At 41.5% G+C, this 19,280-nt stretch overlaps 1 protein-coding gene and 1 pseudogene across 6 annotated transcripts in view; one reads left to right on the top strand and one right to left on the bottom strand.

Annotated features, from left to right (window-relative positions):
• Positions 1-19,280, top strand: part of CELF2 (CUGBP Elav-like family member 2) — a 505,360-nt gene that overhangs the window by 167,370 nt on the left and 318,710 nt on the right. The window lies entirely within an intron of this gene.
• Positions 2,458-2,993, bottom strand: LOC148107407 (large ribosomal subunit protein uL6 pseudogene; annotated as a pseudogene).

Genomic DNA, 19,280 nt, shown 5'->3' with positions numbered 1-19,280 from the left:
CTGGGGGAAAATGGAGTACCGACACTAATAAACTGAAGGAGGAAAATTCTATAATTGCGAAGTTTTTAGTAACTATGTCTCCAGCCCCTTTTTTGATAAAAAGAGATTTTTCTTTGTTACCATGGTGGCTTCAAGAAAGCCAATGGACATTGTTGTTAGAATGTTGACAGCACTTGTAGAGGCAAAAGGAAAGGTGGTGAAGAGGCAGTGTTAAGTCAACATGAAGCAAACCAGGACTCTAAGCCCCACAATTCAGTTAAAAGACATCTGACTTTGTTTTCCCTGATAAATTGCTGAAAACAGAGGAAAAAGAGAAAAATGCAAGGAGAGTGAGAAAGAGAGATTGCAGTTGCTTCCAGTGTCAGAGAACAGTAACAACAGAGGAGCAATCATATTACAGTTGACCGATTTGGGGGAGTACAGTATGGTATTGTTAACTGCGGGCACAGCGTTATACAGCAGATCTCTGGAAGTTACTCCTCTTGCGTAACTGAAACTTTATGCCTTTTGAATAGCCATTAGCCATGTCCTCCTCTCCCTCACCGCCCTTCCCCCGCCCCCACCGTCCCTGGAAACCACCATTCCACTCTCTCCTTCTATGTGTTTGACTATTTTAGAGACCTTGGGTCAATGGAACTATGCGGTATCTGTCCTTCTGTGACTGGCTTATTTCACTTAGCATAATGTCCTCAGAGTTCATTCACGTTGTCAGAGATTGCAGGGTTCTCTTTTTGAGGGTGAATAATACCATTGTGCGTATATGTGTATGTATATATGCGTGTGTATATATACACATTTTCTTTATCCACTCATCCATCAGTGGACGCTTTGTTTGTTTTCACATCTTGGCTGTTGTGAATAATGCTGCTGTGGACCTGAAGGGGCCCATGTCATTTTAAAATCCTGACTTCAAGTCTTTCAGAATATGTACACAGAAGAGGGATTGCTGGATCATATGGTAGTTTCCATTTTAATTTTTTGAGGAACCTCCTTACCGTTCTCCATAGCAGCTATGCTTTTTTGTCTTCTCACCTGTTGTGTAAAAGGATTCCAGTTTTTCCACATCCTTGCCATCCCTTGCTTTCTTTTTTTTATATAGAACAGCCACCCTAAAAAGGGTAAGGTGATATCTCATCGTGGTTTTGACTTGCATTTCTCTGATGACTAGTGTCATTGAGCGTCTTTCTGGAGCTGGTCACCATCTGTATGTCATCTTTGGAGAAATGCCTATTCATGTTGTTAGCCCATTTTTAAATCTAGCTGTTAGGTTTTTTTTTGCTGTTGAGTTGTAGGAGTTGAGTTTCTTTTGGTTTTTGGTTTTTGGTTTTGTGTTGTTCGGTTTTTTTGAGAGAGAGAGAGAGTGAGTGAGCAGGGGCAGGGGGAGAGGGAGAAGAGAAACTTGAGCAGGCTCTACCCCTAGTGCAGAACCTGAGGTGGGGCTTGATCTCATGACCCTGAGATCATGACCTGAGCCAAAATCAAGATTTGGACACTTATAAGACTGAGCCACTCAGTCACCCCAAGTTGTAGGCGTTTTTAATATATTTTGGAAATTAGCTCCTTATCAGATAATATAACTTGCAAATACTTTCTCCCATTCCATAGGTTGCTTTTTCACTCTGTGGTTTCCTTAGCTACCCGCAAATTTTTGACCCTTTGTCTTACACCACACACAAAAGTCAATAATTCAAAATGGACTAAAGACTTAAACATAGGACCTTAAATGGTAAAACTCCTAGAAGAAAGAGGGGAGAGAACCTTGTGACGTCAGTCTTAGCAATGATTTCATGGATGTGACCCCAAAAGTCCAGGCAACACACACAAAAACAGACATGCAGGGCATTGTCAAGCCTTGGTTCAATTTTATTTTCTACCATTTCCATTTGTGCGGGTGCCCTATTTTGTTGTGCATTAGAGGTTCTCTTCTAAATTCCTAGAGTTTTATCTTTACAGATGGGCCTGTTTATTTTATAGAAGCTGTGTCTTTTTCTCTCTTCCCTCCCAAAATGATATCCATCTTACTTTACAAAGACTATTATCTTCAAAGACCTTCTTGGATCTGAGGCTCTGGTACATCTCTATTTTCACTGTGTCCTACAGCCCACATTCTCTGCAGCCTAGCCCTCCCATTTACCATGCTGGACTCAGCAAATGTGCTCAGCACTGCTGGCCGTCTTGCTGATTCTCAACGACACCAACTGGATCCTGCCTCGGGAGCCTACACTTGCTCTTTCCTTGACTGGAATGCTTTTCTGATGGCTCATGTGCTCTCCCTTTATCCCTCTCTCTCTTACACACTTGTTATTTGAGTCTGGTCTGATATCACCCCCTCAAAAAGGCCTTCTTACCCCCTCCCCAAATCAACACAGCTTTTATTGCATCTTTAATATATCACAAATAGATCCGAAAAATCACCTGGCATCTTGCTGTTTCTGTAGCTGGACAACTTTGATCTTATTAATTAGCCTGCTGAACTATTCCTTTTTCAGAAACATAGATACCACCCCCAAATTATCTGATATCCTTGTTTTTTCTTTTCTAACTCTTGTGGATTGCTGAATCAAAGTGGCTGAGTTTGATACAAGTTCAATGTCATCGTCTTTCTGGGCTTGAGATATTGAACAAGCAACACCTGGCCTCATCCAAACCCTGGGATGTATTTTTCAACCAAGAAATTTCAGATTTCAACAAGAGAACATTCTCCCAAAGAACCACGTTGACAGGGAAGCGAGCATACACAGACCTCATCTTGCAAAGGAAACCCAATGCAACACCCTTGACCAAGTTCTGTACGTGACTACAGATAGAAAAGAACTGGCTACTGTTCGCGTTATTTCCCCACCATTTGTTAACTCAGAGTCTCTTCTTTTTCTTTCCAAGGAGACTGAGTTCTGCATTGATGTGATTGAAGTCCCTTTGGGGGTTCCTCTGGGGCCCTTCGCAATCCCAATGCATCCCTTTAGAGTGATGTCGACATTTCGATTGCTGAGCATGGTCTCCCTTCTTGCAGTAGATGTGGCAAAAAGCAGAAAGGCCTTCTTTATCAGCATATATAAAATATCCCTTAACCCACCCTACCCCCTCTCGTCACCTTTGCCCTCCTTTACTTCTTCTTCTTTTTTTTTTTTTTTAAGGTTAATTCCACTACTCAATACCTGTTCTGGGATCACATATTAATCTGTGCATGTCTACACATAGGTTTTTATAACAAAGGTTGTCACGAAATCCTGACTACTAGCACATGAGGGCTGTGGGTTAGTGGCACATCAGGGCCCTCATGTCTTCACGACATGCCAGCTGAATTCCCAGAGCTGGAATAGATTAGCTGCCCAATAAAAATTATTAAATGAATGAAAGTTTCCTATTTATCTCATTCCTTTCTTCTCATTTGGATTCCACCTTATTATATAGACTTCTATAAAATACCTATGATCAAAGATCTTTTCTCTTTAGTCAGTGCAGATGTTAGAATGATGTGATTTGTTGAAAGGCTGAGTGTGGAATGAACTCACTAAACTGTGCTCACCTACCAAAGCATTTATTGGCTTTTACCACTCACTTAGCAGTACCCTCTTGCTGCATTTTGAGAGCACTAAAAAGTAATACCCAGAAGAGGAAGGATGCATGTAGTCTGATAGATTGAGCGTTGGGAAATCTGCACCTGTAGTCATTTGCTCAAGTTAATAAGCACTCCGCAGGTTGGCATCTATACTTTTAAAACACTGCGTTTCTACACCGGCTTTATAAATAACGAAAATATATACCTTGTCGTCTAGTGTCCACGTGTGCATTATTTTTACTGAGACTCTTAGAAAACGTAAGTTATTTTGAACCGTGCTGGCCATAGCAACTCCCCTTTCTAGGGTGTCACTAATTTTATTACATTTTGCACTCACCTTTTCTTTCTGCGACATTGTAGAAATAATAATAGCTAACGTTTTTGTGCACTTTCTATGTGCGAGGCATTGTGCCAAGCCCTGTTCATGCATTTCCTCATTTAATTCTCTCTATTAAACAGGTAAAATTATATTATTCTCATCTTAGGACTGAGAAAACGGAGACTTAACAGCAGCCATAGAGTTACTCAGGATTTCAGCCTTGGTCTGTCACATTTCTAAGAACACCTCCTCTACTTCCTGGCACCCTGGCCCTCAAAATTTTGTGCACTTGGATCACACAGAAATCATAGGTAGAGGTGTAGGCTGACCCAGAACCTTCCAAATGCATGCCCCTAATGTTCTATTTCTCAAGTGACGAAACCAGCTTTCAAACTAACAGGAAATGAGTCATTAGCTGCTATAGAAATGTATGAACCTGGCTGTCTTGGGAGCAGACTTGAGGTTAATCTAGCAACATCTGGGTCCCTTGAAGAAATGGCAGAATAGAACCCAGTCCCACCAGGCTAGAAGCCTAAGAGAAAGGAGGGGAGGCCAGAGCGAGCAGCAGTGAGGGCCAGGAAAGAGCTCCTCATTGAATCAGAGGACGTTAAGAAAGTATATCTAACACCTTCTTATTACCTTGTACCTTCAGCTTTGATCTTTGAAGGAAAGAAGTTGGTTCCGTCTCCAGACTAGGTTCATTTTATGACCTGAGGCATATTCATTCAGGCAACTAGAGTATTACATCTTCCCCGCAGCAATTTTAAAGCTAATTAATGTATCAAGCGCTTTCCAGTTTTCCCGTTTTTGTTCGAAACTACCACAAATCTTCAGTTTCTAAAATGATTTTGCTTTTGAAGTGACTTTCATTTCATAGGGCCTACTAGAGCTTTCCTCGATTTTTTTCATGTTGGAAATTTTATGGGAACACAGTGTTTCTCTATTTATGCCTTTAAATTGTCAGAAAGTATGTTGTCAGGTTTATATGCTGAAAAAGTCCTTTACCCAGCTTCTGCTCTGTGAATGGGTTATTAACCCTTCACTGACTTGAAGACTGCATCTTAACCTGGGAGGTTGGCTGGGGTACTAATTTTCTCCAGTTTTTCAGAAGATAAATGCAGACGCATGGGCTCATCCAAGATGAAAATATTAAATAAAATTAGTGAAAACTTGAATGATGTACTTTCAACATTTTTACTTAAATACCACACAGTCCCATAGAGCATTATATATACACGTCACAGTGAAATAAACCAAGGGTGTTTGGGGGAGGGTCTTCATAAGTAACTTGTACCTAAGTTGACACATCCTCCCTCACCTAACAGCTTACTTGGTTGACCTGAAGAGGAAACACGTATATAGCACGACTCTTCCTCTGCACTTGGAAATTCAGGCTATGATTTTTATTGTGTATAATGGCCCAATGCTCTGCTGGGTACTATTAAAGATATATATTTTTTTTAATGTAGGTTTTGAACCTTGCCCTCAATGATTTAAAAACCAGGGTTTCCAATTTGCGTGTAACCTCTGCATTCCGTTATCAAAGTACTGAGTGGAGCATGGAAGTCTCATCTATGTGAATCTGCTGATGTTTTTTAAGAGCTTAGGGATGGAGAGATCGTGATAAGGAACAATAACACTTATGAAGTGTCTATTACGTGACAGGTCCTTGACATCTATTCAGTTATTTTATCTTTGCAACATGCAAGTAAAGTTTGCATCATCCCTGCTTTACAGATGGGGGAGTGGGTTCAGATAAGAAACTTGCTCAAGGAACCACAGAAGGTCGCTGAGTCAGAATTGGACTCTCAGCTCTGTTTTACTCTAAAATCCATCTTCTTTCCAGCACACTCGACATCTGGCCATACACTATAAAATTAAATAAACTTTGGATAGTCGCTTAATGTGATCAATGTAGGCAGCCAAATAAAATAAACCAAGAATCTAAAATAGGTATTTTGCTTTGACTAATTTGGCTTATTTAACTGTCTTACAGTTAAAAGTTAAAGGGATAATTGTAAAGTCTCTAAATTACTTTAGGTTGTGTGGACATAAGCCTGATGCTGTTCTATTCTGACTCTAATTATATTTAATTTCATATTCCTAATAGCTCCTTGTCTAGTGGGTGTCCTAGAAGATAGGGAAAGGTACATTCTCAGCTTGTCTTTAGTCGTGGATATTCAGAGGTCCTTCAAAGTGTGTCCCCCTTTAAAGACAGTCCATTCAGAAAAGTCAGGCTTACAGATACACTAGGAAATGATTTGCTTACAGAACAACTCTTCTTTCTTAATGGGACTCACCACAAATTTTGTTTAATCAGTCAGACCCTCTAGTGTATTTAAAATAGTACTTTAATATATGAATGTCAATGACACTTCTTTTAAGAAATATTTCTTTTGTGTGGTGCCTGGGTGGCTCAGTTGTTAAGCATCTGCCTTCGGCTCAGGTCATGATTCCAGGGTCCTGGGATCGAGCCCTGCGTGGGTGTCAGGCTCCCTGCTCAATGGGAAGCCTTCTTCTCCCTCTCCCTCTCCCTCTGCCCCTGCTTGTGTTCCCTCTCTTGCTTTCTCTCTGTGTGTCAAATAAATAAATAAAATCTTTTTTAAAAAATTTCTGTTGTGTTAAGTGGGACTCATGTGCACCTAGAATTGATCAAATGTTTGTCCTTACGCAGAGTACAAGATGCTTTTCTTATGTGATCTCATTCATTCTTGCAATGATTTTCAAAGCAAACAGGGACAAGCACAGAGGTGAAGGGAACCAGGGGTGTGAGTGTGTTCACCCAAGTTTATTCTAACGACCCACATTGCAAACCTTGTGAAACTTTGGGAGGAAATGTAATAATAGGTTGCCCCCACTCTTTCCCCATCTTCTGAAGAAGCATTTGACTGGGAATTAAGTAAAATTTATTCTATATATAACACATAGGAAGATGTTTAAACTGTAATTGTGTGCAATTTGAAGGAAATGTTCTTCCAGCGGAATGAAGATTGACCTACTCAGGGATATTAAAATGTTCAGGGGTTCACACTTTTGTGATAGTATTTTATCATTTTGAAAACTTATTCTTAATAGACCCCCACATTACATTTCAGTAAAGTGTTTCATTTTCTTTAACAACCATTAATAGCTATTAGAGGTAAAAAAAAAAATAAGGCTTTATATAGATCATTAAAGTACACTTAAGTAATATGTAATTGACAATTAAATCAGCATGGCAATGCATTATCATAAGTTTGATAGATCTGCCTTTTCTAAAGTACCGAGAAGAAAGGGCCCTTTGTACGCCGCCCCACTACAGACTGTTCTTACACTTTAATTGATCACAAAGAACACATTGTCTTCATGTATATGCTTGCTAATCATCTTTTTACAAGTTTCCTTTTGTGAGGATTTTGATGCCATGTGTGGGAGTTCGGTTCATGCCAGAAACAGTGTTCTTGGTGAGATCTGGAATTCGTAGCAGCCCCCTTGAACCCTTACTCCTTGCTGTTATCGTAATGTATCAAAGAGTTGGAGCTTTCTTTCCACTCTGCAAGCCCAGAGTCCCCGTTCTCGCTCCTCCTCCTTTCCTTCACCTCTCTACAGACATGAATGTGTGGTCATGAGGCTGGGTCTCAGTGCTCCCAGAACGATGGCCTCACTGATGGCAGCCAACGGGCATTGACCTTACCCTGTCAAGCCATAGAAGAAGCATGCAGGCCATGTTTGTTTGGGAAATCGGGACTCCCTATCCCTCCTCCCCATGAAATTTGTGGAATTACCATCTAGAAATTCTGGTTAACACAGTTTCTACCTTGAGATCAAAATATAAAAGCATAACTACATTTGAGAGGGAATTTTAATCATTCCTATATTTTTTTCCTCAGGTGGAACTTCTAAAAATTTTAATTGATTAATTCCCACTTTTCTTCATTTCCTTTTACCTGTAATAACAATGGAATTTATTTAGTATAAACCTTAAAAATATAGAATATATTCTCTGTATTTCAAACTAAGAAAAAGGGGAAAAAATTCAAAAGATTAATTTCCATCTAATTTGCCAGACTCTGAGATAGGTCAAAGTACCAATAGAGTTTCCCCCCCTAATATCTTATAAAGATACTTTATAATCTGGACATAGTCAAGTTTAATGTGAGTCTGATTAATCTCGTAAAGATTTATCTGCTTTACTACATCTTCCTACTATTATTCAATTTATGGGTTTTGTGGGGTTTTATGTGAGATAAATGTATCACATTAAAAGTGAAAAAGCATGATGGGTGATTTTTAAGTAGTTTTTAAAATACTGAGATTAGTTAGATATTAATACCCAATTAGTAGAAATTAAAATTTTAATTTACCTAGGAAGGAGAAAGGAGTCTCATATAATCAGACTGAGTTTCTTTATGCTGTAGTGTGACTCTATGCACACGACAGCTTCTGGGTGATTTTTTAAAAATTGAATTGAATTAATGAATTCAAGGAGTTTAAACTACACTTAACATGACTGGAGCATGGCCATAATGGGTGATTCAGCCCATCTCTCCAGGCCTCCCTCACTGCAGCCTGGCTGGTCTGGCTGGAAGGAACGTGTGAGATAAGTTAGCAGCTAGAACCCCAGTGATGGTGCATTCCTAGTGCCATATATAAAGGTACATAGGAGATTATTAAAGAAGGTACTGAACTCGCAGAGGGCCCCTGCTCTGAGGACTTTTGGCAGTAGTAGCAAGGCACAGATGCAAGGGGTAACTGATGAAAATGTCAAGAGAATGCTGTAGAAGTGTATAAATTCCTTATTTAATGGGAAGAAGCTAAAAGAGCTGATTTTCTGAACTTCAGCCATGGACAGACTTCTTGGCAACGGTGATCTTTAATTTTCGAATCCCGCCATCTCAATTTGATTCTACTACTTGAAGCATGTTTCATGGTATTAACGAAAGAAATTAAGATTGGCAAGGCTCTCGAGACTCTTGACTACAGAAACCAGGAAGCAAGGTGGACGGTGACTTTAAAGCATCTGGTCAGTCTGCAGTGAAAAGATGCTAACCCAACTTCAGAGACTTTGCTCTTCGTTCCTGGTAGTGCATTAAAACCTCACTAATTCGAAACAGTCTTTGAAAATTGGAGAATTTCCCAAATGTAAACTATATTTGTAAATATTGTACTAAACTAAGGCATACATATACTACTTAGCTGAGTGAAGTATGTTAAATGAAAACAAATGTCACTGGGGCTCCTGGGTGGCTCAGTTGGTTAAGCATCTGCCTTCAGCTCAGGTCATGATCCCAGGGTTGTGGGATCCAGCTCCACATCGGGCTCCCTGTTCAGCGGGGAGCCTGTTTCTCCACCCCCCACCCCCCACCTCATGCTCTCTCTCTCTGACAAACAAATAAATAAATGAAATCTTAAAAAAAAAAAAGAAAAGAAAAGAAAACAAATATGTCACAACAGGACTATATTAAATGTGTTTTCTAAACTTTAAAATGGCAAGTTACTTCATTAAAAAATTTTTAATTTTTAAATTTTACCCAAAAACAATTACATATATGGGGCATTTCTGGTTACAGTGGTGTTTTGACGTATGCCCTCTGACATAATTCAAAGGTGAAATACGTTAAAAGAATAATCCTCCACAACCAATTATGGTTTGTGCCAAAAATAAAAAAATGTTTTTGCTTTAGAAAATCTCTTAATATAATACATCACCTCAGCAGGTCAATAAGAAAAATAATGATCTTAAAAGATACACAGTAATTGAATTTAAATAAAAAAATTTTTTTTAAAGATACACAATAAAATTAAACCCAAATCCTAAGAGGAGGGGAGGCTTTTAGAAAACCAGGAACTTTTAGGAAGATGGGTAGGAGAAGAAAGGGAAGAAGTGGGGGGGTAAACAGAAGGGGGAATGAACCATGAGAGACTGTGGACTCTGGGAAACAAACTGAGGGCTTCAGAGGGGAGGGGGGTGGGGGAATGAGATAGGCCGGTGATGGGTATTAAGGAGGGCACATATTGCATGGTGCACTGGGTGTTATACGCAACTAATGAATCATCGAACTTTACATCGAAAACTAGGGATGTACTGTATGGTGACTAACATAATATAATAAAAAATATTATAAAAAAAAAGAATAAAGGGAACAGCTTTGAATTAGGCACCACAAAAAAAAAAAAAAAAAAGAAAACCAGGAACTTTTAAAACTTAATAAAATGCAGGTATTTTAAGCCAATCACTGGATGAGAAATGAACAAGCTTGCAAATTATCATCGTTCATTAAGTGATGTTCTGGAAACTGTGGTCATAGCAATAACACATGGAATGGAAATACTGATATGCTAATTAGAAACAAAGATGAAAAATGTATCATTTGCATGTGGCATGAATATAAACATGAAAAAGCAAGGTGATCACTGAAAGTCCTCTAAGAATTTAAGGATAATGTAATAAAAACTGTTTAAATCAACAACTTTACTAAAAGTCAGTAGTAACAAATGAGGAAACTACTTGAATAAAACATTAAGTCCCCCCTAAGAGAGAAATAAATGAAGATTTTAGTAAATTTAGAGTTAACCCATCTTTCCAGGTAGAAAGAGCGAATATTATGAAGATGTTCAGTTTTCCCAAATATATCTAAGTTTTCCCTTCAAATACCAATCAGAATCTCAGTAGAAATTTTTCAAATGGACAAGGTTGTTCCAAACTTCAACGTGAAGTTCCCTTTGCACAGAAAAATAATAATTAGGGTACTTGCCTCCTGGATGATATAAAACACAGCTACCAAGTTCTCCCGCTTAAATCAGGTACCAAAATAAGGAATGATGGAGAAACTCAGTAGCACTGAACCAAATACATAAACATACTCATCGTACCCTAAAAACCGTTGGGAAAAGAATAGATCACTTAACCAATGATACTGGCAACACTGCCTATTTGTGAAAGACAGATAATTCAGGTTGAAACTTACGCTCCAAAATAATTGTAAATGAACCAAATAGTAAAAATAAAAACCAACAAGACACAAAGGCAAAGATTAATCTACTTTTAGGATGAGCAAGACATTTGATGTAAAAAATAAAATTATAAGGGAAATTACTAAAATATGTAGCTATATAAAAATATTAAAATTTATTACCAGAGGGAAAAAAATAATTAAAAGTAAATAATCTGGGGGAAATTTATAAATTTACAAATCCTTTTTAAAAAAGAATTAAACTATAGAAATATATGTAGAACGACTCAATTCAAAACTCCCCAATTTATGATAAAGGCACATGAACTGACCAATCATAAAAGAAGACAAATGACAATAAATATTAGGGAAAATATTTATCTTCAGTAGAAAGAAATGCAAATGAAACTGGGAAGTAACACATTTCACTCATCACGTTCTCAAATTTAAAATTAAATAATAGTGTATTTGAGAGGGTGCCGAGTCACATGCTTTGGTCTTGTGGGGGAGTGTCAGCCGTTGCACATCTCAAAGCAATTTGGTAATAGATGTTAAGACTTAACACAATTCCCTTCTCTCAGAAGAAAATCAGAAATGTTCACATTCACATTTAAGAGTTCTCATTTCAATGTTATACGTGAAAGTAAAAATTGAGAAGCACCATAAATATCTAACCTTAGGAAAGTAGCTAAATAAATTATGGGACATCAGTAAAATGAAATGACATGCAATCCTTGGGACACATTTTCAGAAATCATTACTTATGGGAGAAAAACTGCTCCTATTGGGAAAAAACCAGGATTAAAAATAATATGATCCATACAACTCCAATTTTATGTGGAAAGATGAAGTATATGCATTGAAAATGACTAAAAGAAAATGTGCCAAAAGTTACACAATTCTTTTTTCTAGTCAGATTTAGGTGATGCTCGTTTTTCTTCTTTATACTTACATATATATTTCTGAGCACTAGTGTGAACGTGAATTGCTTTCATAATCATTAAAAATAATCCATGTTATTTTTACAAGAGTCACACTGTATGTCCGAGTCATCACTAAATCTGAGTTAATGGCATCTAAATTAAGAACACTTTAATGGTAAAGTTTTAATAGTATAATATTATATGCTCAGTGGGAATTCGGTATATTATATTGATAAGTTTCATTTGTAGCGAGATGCTAAATATAGACCACACAAAGGAAATGATTTTCCAGAGATTGCAGGATAAGTAATTGTTACAAGTTTTGCTTCTGCCTAACGCAACCTGGAAGCCGGATTCAGGGTAGTGCTCACAATCACATCCACCAACACACTGTTCTATGCATGTTAACACGGCTTGGGTATCATGGGGGGCAGTTTGTGTTCCCCATTGCTTTGTACAACCTTCCTGGCTTTGCAGGTGTCCTGTCTACAAGCCTTCATGTATAGAAACGGGAACGAAATGCATTCTGGTCCTTATAGCATTTTTTGAGGTTTGTGTGTGTGTGTTGTTTTGATGTGGGGTGGGCGTGTGTGTGTGTGTGTGTGTGTGTGTGAGCACGTGTGTGTTTTCCTATGAAGTATTCCTTTTGAAGTTCAGAGCTTAGGCAGAGAAAGCATGAGTTTGGTGGGTATAACTTTCAAATACTTAAAACAGCAACTTTAATCTCAAGTTATGATTGACACCAAGCAAAATGCAGCCTCTCTTTGTTCTCCAGTGCACAGCAGAATGTGTGTGTGTGTGTGTATCTGTGGTGGTGGATACGCACGTGTGTGTGCACGTTTGTGTGGGAGTGTGTGTGTGTGTGTGTGTGTGTGTGTGTTGTTTAATGTAAGAAAGAGGTTTGAAAATTTCACCTGCAGACACTAATGAATTTGGCATCCTTCAAGATGTATCTCATAAGGAGCAATTCTAATGACAGGTCTGTGACACATGCTCTAAGGGAATGTGACAACAGTCGCAGTTGGCAGGACTGTTGCTGTAGAGACCTGCTTTCAGCTCCCAAGCTCTTCCCCAGGGAGAGCAGGCTGTATAGACCTCTGGTGACCAGGCTGAGAGTTTCACATACGGCATCAACAACAACAAAAACGATCCATGGGTCAAGATGGCCATAAACAGCTCACTTCAGATTAGATCAGTACACAGAGACAAGGTTACCTGAAGGAGGAGTAGGAAGGTTTTACTTTCCCGGTATTTGGTTTTCTGATTGTTTTTGGAGGAAGTCCAGGCTTTTTATCCTTGTCGATTTCCCTAATAGTATAGGCGGCTACAGACGGGCACAGGAGCTTTGGTTGTGAGCTGCCCCCAAAGATTTATAAGAGTTTACAGTAGGAAAAAAATGCTCTTCGAAGATGACTTGAGTCACATGGAACCTCTGTGGCCTTTTGAACCTTTGATCATCTGAAAATAAAAGGCAGATAACTTTTGATCGTATACTTGTGCATGGACCGTATTATGCTTACACTTGCTTCTAGACTTATCTCCCCCATTTCCATTTTATGCACCTCCATTACTTTCTACTTCCTAACACCCCTGTACCATGCCTCTCTCCATTACGGCTCTTTGATCATTTGGTCATTCAGTTGTTGTAGTGTGCAACAAATATTTATTGAGCATCTACCACGTATCAGGCATCTTAGTAGGCATTGGAGATACAGGAATTATCATCATGGCCTCTAGTCTCAAGGAGCCGACACTCTAATTGGGGCATAGAAAAGAAAACGAATTCACTAGTCAATTGCTGCAATAAAGCTGTATACAAATGATCGCACAGTACAGCAGCTTACAACAATACATGTGAATTTTTTTTTTTTAAGATTTTATTTATTTATTTGACAGAGATAGAGACAGCCAGCGAGAGAGGGAACACAAGCAGGGGGAGTGGGAGAGGAAGAAGCAGGCTTCTAGCAGAGGAGCCTGATGTGAGGCTCGATCCCATAACGCTGGGATCACGCCCTGAGCCGAAGGCAGGTGCTTAACCGCTGTGCCACCCAGGCACCCCAGTACATGTGAATTCTTACACTTGGGGGTCTGCAGGTCAACTGTGGTCTGGCAGGTTCAGGTCGGGTAGCTGTCTCTCAGGCCATAAGTCAGCCTTGTTTGGCTCCAGGCTGCGGGTTGGGCTCAGATCTTCTTCATGTTGTTTGTTCTGAGGCCCAGGTGGAAGGGGCAGCAGATTCTCTGGGGCATGCTTCTCTCATGACTGGTCACAGAATAAAGACCCAAACTAAACCACACAAAGACATTTAATATAATGCCTGCTAACACTTTAACACCTGAAACAAGTCACATTGGTTTTTGTTTGTTTGTTTGTTGTTGTTTTAAAGAATTATTTATTTGAGAGAGAACATGAGCAGGGGGAGGGGCAATGGGAGAAGGAGAGGATCCCCAAGCAGATTCCACACTGATCACAGAGCCCAACGTGGGTTCAGTTGCACAGGTCATGACCTGAGCTGAAACCAAGAATTGGATGCTCAACCGACTGACCCACCCAAGTGCCCCTGAAGCAAGTCACATTGTTAAGCCCAATGCCAATGAAGTAGGGAAATATATTCCACCACTCTCGTGCATTACAAGCAACATGGTAGAGGGAAGGCATGAAGAATTGGCAAGATAATCTAATCTACCACAATCAAGTATGATAAATGGTATAAGAGAAGTATATTCAAGGTTTCAAGGAAGTACAGAGAACTATCTTAGAGGAGGGGTATTATCAGTCAGCATTCAACCAGGCAAGCAAAGCTCATAGGATGGATAGATAGGTGATGAATGGATGGATAGATAGATGGAAGATAGATAATGAATGGGTAGGTAAAAGAGATCAATAGTAGTTAAGTGATTGATGGATGGATGGAAAAATAGCTAGCAGATAGATTGATGATAGATAAATGGCAGCTAGATGATAGATAGATAGATAGATAGATAGATAGATAGATAGATAGATGCATAGATACATAGTTGTTACAGGGGTTTTTGACTTTACACAGCATGGTGAAGCAGTGTCTAAGATTTTTCTGCATCTGATGATGGAACTTGAATTCATGGATGGAAAAATTCATGATGATGGAAAGATGAATTCAGAGGCCAAATAGCCAAGAAGGGAAAATGAATGCAAAGTGATGGAGATGAAAGGCAGACTAGAACCTACAGACACTGAATGTTTGTGTTCAAGGATGGATTGAGACACACGTCAGTTCTTGTTGCCTCTGCATTGGGGACCTAGATGATGGAGGTAAACACACACCTCACTCAGGAGTCAGAGAAGCTCGGGAGGATCTGGGGAAGGCAGAGCCGTTGAGGGCCCAGCTGCTACTTCACCCCAAGGAGGCGAGGCAGCACATTGGCAACAGTGTTTGTGAGCTACAGAATGACTGTTGCTTCCCTTCTGTCCTTCACATCTAAGAATCTTCCTGTGGCTCACCCTGACCAGAAACATTAAAAGAATAAGAAATAGAAGAAGAAAGAGGAGGAAGAGGAGGAGGAGGAAGACAATCGAAAACCCAGAAAATGTAGTTGAGCATAGGCTAGTTGACACATGACACAGCCATCACAAGGGAAATCAAATCTAACTGGTAGAAAGAGTAAATTAGAAAATGCTTTCAAGGAAGGTGATATTCCAACTGAATCCTTAAGGGTGATCAGGTGTTAACCAAGAAGGAGGAATGACCATTTAGGCAGAGAAAGGCAAGGCTCAAGAACAAGGAAGGTCCAGGTGTGGAGACACAGGAGCCAAAGCCAGCAGGAGCACATCGTAGGCAAAGCTGGGTCTCACTTGCTCAGCAGAGGAGAATGCACTCCAGGGCTGTGATGGGGCATCTCGGGGAAAGAGTTGGAAGAGGCTTATTATAAAAAATAGGGCTTATGTGCATACTAAGGAGGTTCAGGGACATATGGGAGTCAGTTCTCATTGGCTGTTTTGGAGAAGTAATAGTCTTGTTATGGACTGAATCATTCTCCACCCCCCAAATCCATCTACTGAAGACCTAACCCCCAGGAGGTCAGCATGTGACTGTATACGAGGATAGGGCTTTTAAGTAGGTAACAAAATTAACAAGGCCCTAAGGTTTAGATCCAGTAGAACTGGCATCATTAGAGAGGAAGGGACACCAGGGGTGTGTGTGCACAGAGGAAAGCCATGTGAGGAGGTGGTGGGGAGAGAAGGTGGCTGCCAGCTAAGGAGACAGGTGTCAAACCAAACCTACCAACACCTTGATCTTGGGCTTCCAGCCTCCGGAACTGTGAGAAAACAGATTTCTGTTGGTTAAGCCCCCCCTCCCAGTCCATGGTATTTTGTTACGGCAGCTCCCACAGACTAATACAGGTACCCTGGTAGCTTTTGTATAGAAAGCAGGAAAATGAAAGCAGAGCTAGTCACCCCTGGTAAAGAAGCAGTTGGAAGAAGGGGATGTGTCGTTATTTTTGCGGTGGCAATGTCTTTGTCTTTCTCTTGTTCCACATGGTCTCAGAGTCTGGTTATTTTTATAGTCTGGTTGTGTTTCATTGAGAACATCCTGGCCTACCTGTCAGCTACCAGCTGCTGGGGCTGCTGTCCGCCTTCTCATGGGCATATGCAGAGAGCAGTCGCACTCCCTGATCCGGAAATTACACGGAGTCTCCAAGGCTTATTTTGTTGAATTTACTGGAGTCACAGCCTGGCCTCACGCTTCCTAGTGTCTTTTCTTCCCTCACATTGCCCAGCACTTGTGCTGTTCAACCCAGACTTTCTCTTCGCCGTCACCCACAGAAACTATCCTCAGACTGGTCTCCCCTGCTGGGGGTGTCCTCACACTTTCCCTGCACACCCTCCCCCAAAGCAAGCACACCCTTCAAGGTTCTCCACGAAGGACTCTCAGATTACTCCAGCCCAGTCTTACCATGTCTCCTTCCTTGGAACTCCTAGAAAACATCACAGCAGTAGACACGGCATTGTTCTTTGCTCCATGTGGCTAACTTCTGTGTGTCTAACAGGAGTGTCTGTTCCCCAAGGGCAGGGGCCGTTTCTAGAACCCTTTTGAATTCAACTGTAGGTAGCAACGTGGTAGTCCTTCCGATGCAAAAAGTGTGGTTGGTTTATTACATCATAGTTTTGTTTCCTTTTTAAACTTGGACCATATTATGACATCTTTGTGTTTCCTTTGCTGCCGGGATGGTGTCCTTGACTTACTCCTGTATTCAGCCAGCCAGCCAGCCTGCAAGTATTTTTGAGTGACTATTTTTGTGCCCAGCACTTGATGTTTAAGCCAAGTCCTGAAGGATACGCAGAAATAAACCTGGTGAGGGGGTGGGATGGCTGGAGAGTTTTGCGCATGTGAGCAACCTCAAAGCCTAGTGCAGAGGTGAGGGAGACCCTGTGCGTGAGGACCTGAAAGAAGTTTCCAGTGCAGAGGGCATAGTGCACCAGCGGAGAAGACCGGGAGACGAGGCTGGAGATGTGGGTGGGTCTTGTGAGTCATGATCTGAAGCTTGCACTTCATCCTCAGGGCGGAGGAGGGGGGAGCCTCTGATGGGTGCCAAGTAGGAGGCAACCGGGACCATTTTACAGTAGCGGAGATGACTGCTAATATGTGCAGCGTGGTTCAGAGCCAGTGCGACTGCAGGGAGGGAGGCCCCTTAGAAACCGGTAGCCTGAACGCGGCTCGTGCAGATGGTGAAAAGTAGGTGAGTTCTTGAGCAAGTTCGGTTCAACGGACTCTCGCTGTCTCTCAGGCAATTTTTACTTCCAAGCACTCTAGCTCCTAGATATGTATAGTCATCAAGTCCTGCTTTGGTTATGGAATTAAAAGCAAGTTTGGGTTTAAAAACCAGTTGTACTGGTTGACCTGCGTGCTGATTGCTGGCCCGTGCTCACTCTGTGAGCATCGGGGAGCTAAAGGCTTATGGCTAGGATGGAAAACCATCGACCCCAGAAATGTCATCCAAGTCTAGAGTTTTATAGTTCCTTATAACTTTTGGAATCCTTATCTGGCAAAGTTCAGAGACATCTTCAAAAACGACTTTTGCTGTCGGCCTTTCTGAACCTTTGGACCCAGCCAGCCCGTTGGAAGCGTATGAACTTGGTTGCATCGGGGTTCCCCTGCTCTGTGTGCTGGAGGCAGCCTCCTGGCCCCCAGCCTCCTTGTTTAATCAGTTGGGCATTAAAGGAAGTGAGGAGGAACAGCGGGGCACCTTTCGATTCTAACTCAGGAGTCAGCGCAAGCCGCTGAAGGTTCGGCTAGAGAGTCAGGCTGGAGCAGGGAGGGGTTTCACCTGGGGTTCCCGGACGGCCCAGCCCTGGCTCCTTTTCCAGTGGTCTGTGGGTGTGGAAGCCTGCTTCCTTTTCAAACGAGGCTGCCTTCTGGAGTTCTCACCGCAGTGCCCAACCGATTCCTGAAACTTTCGAAATGTTCCTGCCTCTTATTTGTTAATGCCCTGCTTTTTCATTTTGCATCCAAACAAATAATTCATGATCTCCTAGCCAGCGAGGTAAGCCCAAACATCAGGAGCATAGGCTCTCTCTCTCTCCAGGGATGTTTAAGCCCCTTAGTGATGCGTCCGCTCTTGCCTTTCGCTGGGGCATCTTGCTGTGCCTCCTCCTCGGTGTTTCATTTGCCCTGGAGTTTTGGTCTTGCTCCACTTCTCATTTTGTCCCCACGGCGCTCCTCCTGGCTGATCTTACCCACGCCTGGAGGTAGCTCGAACCACCTGCCTCCTCCACGCAGGAGGCCTGCTGCTCGCATCTCAAGCTCAGCTCGTTCCCCGTGGACCCTGCCCCTTTCCAGTCTCCCCTGCTGTCCCCTTTTGGGCTCCGTCTTGGTTAGCAGCACCATCATCTGCCAGAGACATGTTAGCACCATCAGAATTATCTTCCCTTCCTCTGTTTTCTCTGTTCACCCATTCAGTTGTCCTCTAATGGTTCTATCTCTAACCCCCCTTTCTGCCTTCTGGATAGCTATCACATGGACAGTGTGGGATACGGAAGAGGGCTGAGCCTGACCCCCATCTCTACCACATACTGCATTTGTTGGCGTGGCCTCTCCGGCCCCCTGTGCCCCCACCCCCCCGTGTCCTAGGTAGTGTAATGTGGGCGATGATCTCCATTGGCTGCATTGCCCCGTGAAGGGAGTGATCTAATCTTACATGGAGTGTCTCTAAGAAAGCCCAACCAGTGGGCAGTGGTTCACAAATAGAAGAACCCACTTCAAAGGCCACCTCGTCCTCTCTTACTTGTATGGTGGCTTCCCTATGCCCTCCCTGCCTCCAGACTTGTCTGCATTCTTGCTTTATTCTCCATTCCAAAACAGCTATCCATCTAGGGCCAGAGATGCTGTAAAATTGTTCATGGCTTCCTAGTGCCAGTTTCTGGTATGGAATGCAATGTCTTTCCTTCCTTAGCTGCAGGCTACTTTCTGTCTCATCTCTATCATCACTTTGGCCTCTAGAAGCTTCTCTTTGAAGACCATAATGCAGTCATGTTCTTAGAACATTTACCATATATATCATACCAACATTAA

The sequence above is a fragment of the Ursus americanus genome, chromosome 31, assembly GCF_024610735.1.
Source record: "Ursus americanus isolate L20-20 chromosome 31, mUrsAme1.1.p, whole genome shotgun sequence".
NCBI classification, from domain to species: Eukaryota; Metazoa; Chordata; class Mammalia; order Carnivora; family Ursidae; genus Ursus; species Ursus americanus.
The sequence above is the reverse complement of the archived record's forward strand: the minus strand, read 5'-3'. Positions and strand labels throughout refer to the sequence as shown.